The following is a 10448-nucleotide window of genomic DNA, read 5'->3' as shown; positions in this document are numbered from 1 at the left end:
ATATCCTAATGCATTTTGAAGGAGATTTGAAGAATACCAACACCCCAGGCTTTGCTCACACAGCCATCCAAGTTAATCAGTCTTTGTTTCTAGAATCATCACAGGACCCTGAAGACAGTAGTCATCAACTTTCAAACATAAATCCAAGAATATAAAAGTGGCATTACAGAAACTGTGTGCATGTACACATATACACAAAGCTCTTAGTCATTATATTAACTTAAACAACATAAATAGAACTTGTCATTGAAACTGTGTCTAAAATGAGTCTAAAAAACATTAATTTTGTGATACCAATTAGTAAACATTTAAATTACCCAATTGGTATTCACTTTATTTGATGCATTGTCCTATTTTCTTATTCCAGTAAACTGTTTAAAAAAAATTATGCAGGATAGAATTACTGCTAACTGTGCCCAGCTCAATTTTCTTTCCATAAGATCCTAAGTTCCTCAAACAACCAATGCTCCAGTTAAAAGCATTTCAGGTAATAATTCTTTTATGTACTGTACTACTGAATAAAATCCTGTACCCTGACACCAAAAATATTGTAAGATGTCAGTCCCAACCTGCACCACTAGGAACAGAATAGAGCACAATAGCTTGACAATTAGAGGAAGTGGATTCCTTCAGAAAATTCAAGACTACAAACTGGACTTGAACCAGGGTTAAAAAATAGACAAGTTAACTTCTCTAAGCTTCGGTTTCCTTATTCATACAATGAAGATAGAAGTAACTGCATGATAGAGTTGTTGTAAGAACTATGTAAGATATCTAAATATCTATCTAATGTATCTAAAGTCATTAACACCATAACTGGAACATTTTAAGTGCTCAGGAAATGTTATCTATTCTGATTATGCCTGGATTTTAGCTCTAAAATTCATAATCAAAGCCACATAGAGATGTCATAATCTTCACCTGAAAACTGAGACCCAGACATATGCATCAAATTGTTAATACTTATCCTTGCCCACTTAGATTTGATAATAACTTAAAAAGCGTAATTTATTTTCACATTGCTTGTTGATAGAAATTCAGAGTTTTACAACTAAATTTTTGAAAATATATAGAAGTTTGAAACAGTTGGAAATTAGATTTCTTGACCTATAGGCAAGCAGAGAGGCTCAGATGTTGGAGGTATACAGCTGAATGCCCAGTATATCAAAAGTGTACATTGCTCTACAGAAGGCCACGCAAAGGTTTATGATTGATAATTTTTAGGTATGTTGGCAAAATGATATAAAAAATCTTATAAAACAATTTCCAAGAGAATTATATGAAACCCCAAAAGTGCTTATTTTTTTCAGCAGAAAAAAATGAGTTAAGCAAAAACTCAAATTCTTCTTACTCATGTTATTATCCAAACAGGAAAACTTAAATGACCTACACTGAGGCACAGCATCATCACATTTCAATACAGCATCAGAATTATCATTTCATTCCATCTTCCCTTCTTACTAAATATTAAGAAGTCAAATGACATTCTATTCCTGATTTTAGTGTGTGATTACTTTTTCTGTTTTGGAGACATTTGAGATCTTCCCTTAATCTCTGATCTGAAATTTGACAGTCATAACATTAGTTTAATCAAAAAACCTTATTTAATTTATTGGAAAGATAATGGTACCAAAGTTTATGCATATTATTTGGAAATACAGAGTAAATAACTGAAGTAACAGAGTAAGAAATGGGGGCACTTAAGGTTGGAGATTGATAGTACAGGAAGCCAATGATTCTATATTTCTATTTTTTTTAAATAAAACATTTCCTTTATAAGGCAAAACTAACAAAATACAAATCCCATAAAAAGAAGAATTTTAAAAAAAAGATATATTTATTAATTGAAATAAAATTATTTTATTCCTATGGCAGGAGAAATTATATATGTTCAATAATTTAAAAATTCAAGGAAAATGTCCCATTGGTTCAATACATATTGAGACACTTTATAAAGTTAATACCTTTAATGAAACGGAGTATACGATATGTTTTACTATGGAGAATAAAATGTGAATCACACTGTGTTTGCTTGTGCAGTCCTTAGTCAAGAAAACCATGCACTGACTTTAGTTGGGATTTTGGCTCTGATTAAAGTACATAATTAGACCAAGTGACAACTCACAAAGGAATTCATTGCCTCATAAGGAGGAAAGTGAAATGTTTAAAATGGTATCAAATTGCAATAAAATTTATAACATTTCATCAAATATGCTTGTCTAAGTATTTACTGAGATGCAATCAGGTAAAAATAAAAAGATGGTTATCTTTTTATTTAGTGTATTTGAAGATCAAACAGCCTCAGATCATTTTAAAATATATATTTTTCTGTTTCGCCTTAGAAAATTTCAAAAATGACTTTGTCTCATTGGAACAAAGTAATAGGATCACAATGACAAGCATAAAGGAGACAGAAAAATGCTGTCATTCGTCTCTGTCCTGAATTCCACACACACACAAATATATATATAGAACATCCCAGGGTTAGCATAGTACATATATCGTGACTGTGGTCAATCTAACAACAAATACACAGCACTAATTTGTGCCATGTCTCGGGAAAAAGTAATGTCCTAATCAAGTTTTGTTACTGACTTAGCTCAGCATGTCTCAAACTTTTAGGTGCGTACAAATCAACTTGGGATCTTGTTAAAATGTAGATTTTCAGTTAGCAGGTCTGAGGGGTGGCCTTAGAGTCTGCTTTATAATATCTTACCAGGTGAGACCCATACTACCTCTCTGTGGACCACACTTTGATTAGGCAATTGCTTACAGTGCACAAAATAGTCAGTCTCACACAGTCAAGGTTCCCCTGACAGGAGAAGGCAAAATAGCCTAAATTTATGATTTCTCATTAGAGTATATAGTTTTAAACTTAGTGTTATTGTCAAAGAAGTAGTCGATTCAAAGCATTTTAGGTGAATCCAAGAACTTATAATGAACATTTTCCCAGGAACATCCCAGCAAGAAAAGTATTACCTGCTACTCTCTTGCAATGTGAATTGCACACATTTTGATAAGCACTGTGTGAGCATCCAACAGTGCACATGGGAACATTTCTAGATAAAAGTACACTCCACACATTGACACCAGTTCATGAGTCATCGGCCTGATTTAGTGAGAAATCAAAATTAGAAAAGTTAGAGGTACTATTTCAAACATAAATTCCAGATCAAAATAGGCTATGAAATTATGTCCGGCACTAAAGCTTTAATATACTTTTAAATACCCTTCTATCCCGAATCCTATTTGGTTAGCGAGAAAAATTTTCCTAGATAGTGAAGAAGTAAACAAAACTCTCATTCTTACAGATTCATTAGCAAGGGTCTTAAATAATAGATTTTTATAAATCCTTATCTCTGAGTTAAGATAATTCACATTGCAAGAGAGTAGCAGGTAATACTTTTCTTGCTGGGATGTTCCTGGGAAAACGTTCATTGTAAGTTCTTGGATTCACCTAAAATGCTTTGAATCGACTACTTCTTTGACAATAACACTAAGTTTAAAACTATATACTCTAATGAGAAATCATAAATTTAGGCTATTTTGCCTAAGAGTTTTAAATATTTACATTCTAATATCTTAATATGTCTTTCAACTTTTATTGATTATATAAAGCATCATACTAGTTCTTTCCAAAACAATAACAGAAAATCTCAAATTAACACAATAAAATGACTATGATATTTTAATTCATAACAAACATTAACCATGTTGCCTAATACTAAAATTATAATGGAGTTTTGTTATGTTTCAAATAGGAAACATGAATCAGATATATGTTGTATAGTTGCTCCTGAAGAAGCAAAAAATATCCATGGCTTAATTAAAATATTTTAAAGATTCAGTTTCTATCTTAACGAAAAGCCTTACTAGCTAATTAAAATCATGGTCTAATAACCAATTAAAGATTAATATAGTTTAGAATAAATCATTCCCAGGCAAACTGATAAATCCATGGGCTAAGGTGTTAACACAAATATTTATAAATATATTTTATTTTAATATATTGTTACTTTTAAACTTCATTGGTTTTGGTAATTATGAATGAAATGATGGTTAGCTATAGTGAGAACAGCCAATAAATATATCATTTATTGACATTTTAAGATTCTGTGAAACTGCTTAAATTTATTTGGGGAAAAAATCACTAAGGCAATTAAAGTGTGAGTGACTATAAATTAGTGTAGATTAATGTAAAATTTGTATTTGTAAGGCATTTAATGCCTACGTCCTCAGAACATATGGTTTGTTTGAAAACTAGTAAATTGACTGTCAAAGTTTATTTTGAGATTTTCAACCTTAATTATGGTAGCAGGGGTGATTTGTATTCATATTTATTTACAACTAATCAAATAGAAATAGAAAAATCAATTTCACCAGACTGGTCAAAATAAAAACAATAATTTATCAGTTTCAATGATTTCTGATCTAAATGATAAAAAAATAAATGTGATATTACTATTATAAACCTATCTAAATAAAATGATTTGATGTGCACCATTATTTTTGTATTTATTTTACACCTATTGGAAATAACTTTTCTCCACCTTGAGCTCTTTCAATTTATCAGTACATCATCTCTCAATTAAGGAGCTCATGATTACTTAGGAGCAAATGCTCTAAAGAGAAGATGAGGGTAAAATAATAGTGTCATAGGTGTTCGTGTAAAGGACATAAAATTGAGTAACAAAGTCACAATATAATTAAGAGTTAGACCCTTGGTGTTAAATTATGGCTCCACTACTAAAAAGCTATGTGACCTTGAAAATGTCACTTAACCTTACTGGATCTCTATTTTCTCATCAATAAAATAGGGATAATAACGGTACCTACCATAGTGGTTGATATGACATGGTATAAATAAAGCCTGTATTATAGCAGTACATGACACATAGAAATAATAAGTGCGACCTAGTTTTATAGCAAGTAAGTTTTTCAGGCTACTTGTAAAATTTACCTCAACAAAGAAATCTATAAAATCTTTTTATTCATTTAAAAATATATAACTGTAAACAGACTGATATTAAACACCATATTACATAAGTTCAAGTACAATCATATACGTTCCTTCTTTTGCAAGTGTTTCTATACTTATAAATTTTCTATTATGTTTTCTGATGATTTATGCAAGGCTTAATGGTCATCTCATTGCAGCTTGAACAATATGAGAAAGGAGAGGGACACAGGACTTAGACTGAATCTCACATGTAAGTATAGAACAGAAGTTAGCAGAAGTGGCTAGTATGCAAAGGACGTACACAAAGAAACAAAGTGGTCCACGTTGTCTCAAAAGACCAGTCGCTGTAATAAAAAAAACTAGTGTGTGCTGCCAGTGTGGGGCACCATTCTAGTCCTGAAGAAGAGGGCTGGTGTGAGCAGAGCCAGATAGACACTGAACTGGGCACAAAGTCAAGCTTCTACCTTGAAGGTAGACTGTGATACTGGGTTTTGTGACTGGTCATAACCAAAGAGAAGGGATCAAGAAGAATCTGCATCTTACAACAAAATCAAAATGAAAATGGAGAAAGAAGATGGGACATATCTGTAAGAACAGAGAATGGAATCTAAGTAGCAGCAAATAGAATTAAGGAGAAATATAAATCCCCTATGTGTATGATGTTTCTAGGTTCTTGGTGGCTTTATTATAAAGCACAACCGTGTAGTGGGACTAGGCAATTTGACATTTTCATTTTATTTCAGAAATGGGTATTGCAAGTTCTCGTCATTACTTCTTACCCATTGACATTCTTCAAATTCATGCCTTCACCATTTCTCATCTAGATTACTGAAATCACCTCTTCACCTAGTCCCCTGCTTCCATTTTTGCCTCCTTCTAAAATCCATCTTTAAAACACAAAACAGACCATGTAATGCCCCAATTGAAGTAATTAAATTCTCTCCTATATTATTTAAAATGAAATGTGAATAGCTTTCAATGACCTACAAGACATGTATGATATGACTCATTGCTATCTATCATTTGTGCCCTTGACAGTCCATAGACTATAGGCACCATGTTCTGCTTTCCATTCCTTCAATATGTCAAATTATTTTATATTATAAGACAATTGGATTTGCTATGATCTTTCTCTTAAATATTTAACCCTAGAGATCTTCACATGGTTGGCTCTCAAGTATCCTTCAATTCTCAACTTATCTATATCCTCTACAGAAAAGTCTTCCTGTTCAAACAGTGTAAAATAGCCTCTTTCCTTAAATCATTGTGCAGTTTCTCAATTACTCTCTATCATTTTTCTTAGTTTATTCATAGTATTATCAACACATGGAATTATCTTGGTTATTTATTCATTGATATGCCTTCCCCATTAGAATGAAATCTCCTTGAGGACAGAGATGTTGGTTTGGTTTCTAAAGTCTAACAAAGAGTAGCTATATACACAGCTGATGGAGAAAGGAATAAAATGACAAAGGAATTTCAGGGGAGAGGGGGAGGGTTGTGCCTACAAGTAGGAATGAGGTGTTTATTTGTATTTCCAGCTGCTATGGACTATATAACTCCCAATGTGACTATATTTGGAATAAGGAAGTAATTAAGGTTAAATGAAGTCATAAGGGTGAGGCCTTGAATTGATGAGATTAGTATCCTCATATGAAGAGACACTTGAGAACACTGGAACTTATTCTCTCTCTCCCTCTCTCTTTCTCTCTCTTACACACACACACACACACACACACACTGAGGAAAAGCTACCTGAGGACATAATGATAAGGCACCATCTGGAAGAGAGTTCTCATCAGAAATGAAGACAGCCAGAACCTTGATCTTGAATTTCTAACCTCCGGAACTGTGAGAAAATAAATTGCTGTTATTTAAGCCACCCAATCTATAGTATTTTGTTAGGGCAACTGGAGCAGACTAAGACAAAAGCTATGAGGAACTGTGGAGAAAGACAGTCAAAATGAGACATGTAGAGATGTCAGGATCACAAAATAATTTATCATTTACGAAGGATTACTATTGCAAGTACATGTGTATCACAATTACAAAATCGCTATTATTAGTTAATATAAAGAGAATTTGTAATTAACCAGGAGCAAGAGAAAAAAATATCAAGAGTTAAAGGATATCTGCAAATAAAGTGAAAAAAGAGCTTCCAAGACAGGCCAACATACTTATTTCCAGAAAGAAAAGAAAAGCCATATAAAAGAGAAAATCAACAGCATATAAGACAGGAAATAATCTTATCTATATTTTTTAACAGAGAGTTATGAGTGACATATTTTGAAATTACACAGGGAATAAAACACTCAAGTCTGGATTCTGAAGATGCTAGACTCAACTGTAAGTTCTAGAAATCCCAAAACCTGGGTGTAAATATAGATGTCACATATGAAGGACAGTGAAGAAGCAAAAAAAGTACCCCAAGAAAATCCACTTCCCTGCCTCTGGCTACCTTATGGGAAATCAAAGATATCCATACCTGCATTCTGCTAGCATGAGATGGGCAGGCTCTGTTTTCACATGTCAATTACAGCTCTGTTTTCACATGCACATTACAGCACACTTCAGTCATTCACTTAAATAGTGAGAGTGCTATCAAAGATGTCCAGGAAGTCAATCCAATTTCCTAATTTCAGATTCACCCAGGCAAAAAGTGAGAATGAGGCAGCAAAAGTTCATGAAGTTCATTATCTAGTGAACTTGAATAAAGGAGAGCACTGACAAAAAGTTTTGGTCAGTCCAGGTGGATAGTTCCTTTAAGTCAGTAGAGGCCTGCATGATGCAGTTGGCAGGAGAGAAGAAAGAGCCCTGAGCACCTCACTCCATTACGACTTTAGTCCTGAACTCCTCTTCCACGAGGGTTTACACTTTGCATTCTCAATTATACCTAAATGGTCCTGCCATCTGACTCAGTCCCATTTAAATCTTCACCTGATGCACAGCACAACTTCTCACTAAAGCTCATTTCCTTTAATAATCACAATTCTGATTCTCTTGATTCTGCTGCCCCCATGCACTTCTGACCTTCAAGCCTCTCTTCCTAGGCACAGGTTCTCCCTACCTAACATACTGGTGTTCCCAAAGAGTTCACTTGAGCCACTTAAGTAGAGGACAGGCATATTGCAGCTATATTTAAGTGCTTCTTCCAGCTGAAAGCTTCTGGGAATACAATATTTTACTGTTCTTTCCTATGTAAGATTTTCTCCAGAAAGGTAAGGACCAGCATTGGCCCAATGCCCTACACATAGTGGAATTCCAATAAACATATTGATTTAATTTCTCATGGTAAATTATCTAGGGACATTCAAGCCCTTATTATTTCGCAAATAAGCTATGTCAATAGCCTTCTACCTGGGGTTCCATGCCTCCAACTTAACCCAGTCTATCGATCTTGACACAGCCAGATTACCTTCTCAAACTATTAATAAGTACCCAGTAAACATCTTGTATTGATGAAGACATAATCCTGGCCATTTTTCTGTAAATGTGTTCTTTATGTATAAAAAGAGTAAAATGTTTCCACAAACTAGTTAGAATTTTAAAAAATGGGAGGGAGGAGTTGAGATGCTATACTACATTCTCTATTACACTATTTTAATTTTTACTGATTTGTCCATACACTTATCAACTGATTCATTTTCCTAAACATAATGTAGATTATAATCACTAATAATAATCTTGATTTTACATATTTTCCTCAGTATATTAAAGCACCTTGAAAACTATTATTATTTTACTTATTCCTTAAAATAATTATTAGAAATGTGCAAATGCAAGGCAAGAGAACTTAAATGACTTGCCAGTGTCACACAGGAATCTGGTGTTATGGTCAGGACTGTAGAATCTGTCCCTGACTCCTAGTCCAACGTTTTTTTTGAAGTGCAAAATTTCAAAGAAATAATATCCTTCTTACTAGCTCATGTAACTGAAACATTTATTTCTTGGCAACAATAGTAAAACATTTGTCATAAATAGCTCTACATTAACTTCTAGTTGCTAAAGAATGCACAAAAAAACTTTCTAATCCATCACTGTCAATCTTACTGCCTTTGCCTCATGAGGTTTCTTTCCCTCAAACAAAAGACTAAATTTCCCAGGGTTCATGTTTATTAACACCACACAAAGTATTATATAATCCCCAAACACAATGTAGTCCATTTAATGGCCCACCTGCTAAATGAGCTCCCTCTTTTCCTCACTAAAGGAACAGACATTTGGACAAGGAAGATTCATTGCTATTAAAAATGTAAGGCTCTCCAGTTAATAGTTTAATCTCTGTAGTTTTCCATGCAGGCCATAAAATATGAGGGATCCAATGTTTTCTTTGATAACAATATGGTTTAAGTCAGTCATTTAAAATATAATCACTAATGACTATGATCTACTTATTTCATTAATGTGTCCAGTTTTGTACTAAATAAAACTATGTAAAATCCTTTGTGTTCCAACTAATATTGTCATTTGAAATTAACTTCTCAACAACTATAAAGGGCATATTTAGAAAAGACAGTCAAATATGTCTGGAGAAAAACCTTAAATGAAGCTGTCTATCATCAGTACCCCCTCACACAAAATAAATGTCTGCTGCTTAAAACTTTAAGAAATATATGCTTCTTTTCCTATTTATCAAAGACATGCATTCTCATTGTCAAAAGTTTGGAAACTATGTGTAGTCTCACAGCTTCGGCAATAATAACATGATGACATTTGGGTGTATTATATTAGTTGTAATTTTTGTATGTTTATGCAACTGCATACATAATAGTAGTTGATTCATAAAGTTATCTGGCTGTCTGGCTGTCTGCGTGGGTGTGTAGGTTTTCATTCAACATGTATCTTGAGAATTCCTAATATCATTAAACAGTTTTAGAAAGTTATATTTGATGTTTGTATGATAACCCATCACTCTATTATAATTTAGTCATTCCCTTATTGTATGTTTATCTTGTTCAACATTTAAAATATTGTTTACAACACTTTAAGAAACATCCCTATGTGTGTATGTGCGTGTGTGCACACACATGTATTTTCCCCTTATCTCAGATATAGTCTTGAAAATGAACTTATAAGGTTAAAGGTATAAATATTTAAGAGATTTAGATTCATAATTATTAGATTACCTTCCAGAAGTGGTAAATTAATAGTATTGACTTACTTTTCTAGTCATAATGTATATTAAAGTTTAACTGCAGCCTTATCAGACAATTTTTTTTCTGTTTTTAAAATTCTTTCTAGTCCCTCAATCCAATGATCACTTGTAGATTCCAATCTTTTGCTATTGTTTTAATTTGAACTTTTTTGAGTACAGATGATGGTGAATAATATATTTATAAGCATGCTTGTTTTATTGGATTTGCTTATATTGTCTGATTATGGTAAGAACTCTGTAGTTGACACAATGTATAAGTATGGCAAATATTTTCATATATTAGTTGTGTCGATTACTAATTTATTCTTTTTATACTCTCAGGGTAAAGCTGAT

Source organism: Pteropus alecto, unplaced genomic scaffold (genome assembly GCF_000325575.1).
Source record: "Pteropus alecto unplaced genomic scaffold, ASM32557v1 scaffold14, whole genome shotgun sequence".
Taxonomy (NCBI): Eukaryota; Metazoa; Chordata; class Mammalia; order Chiroptera; family Pteropodidae; genus Pteropus; species Pteropus alecto.
Note: the sequence above shows the minus strand (reverse complement) of the source record.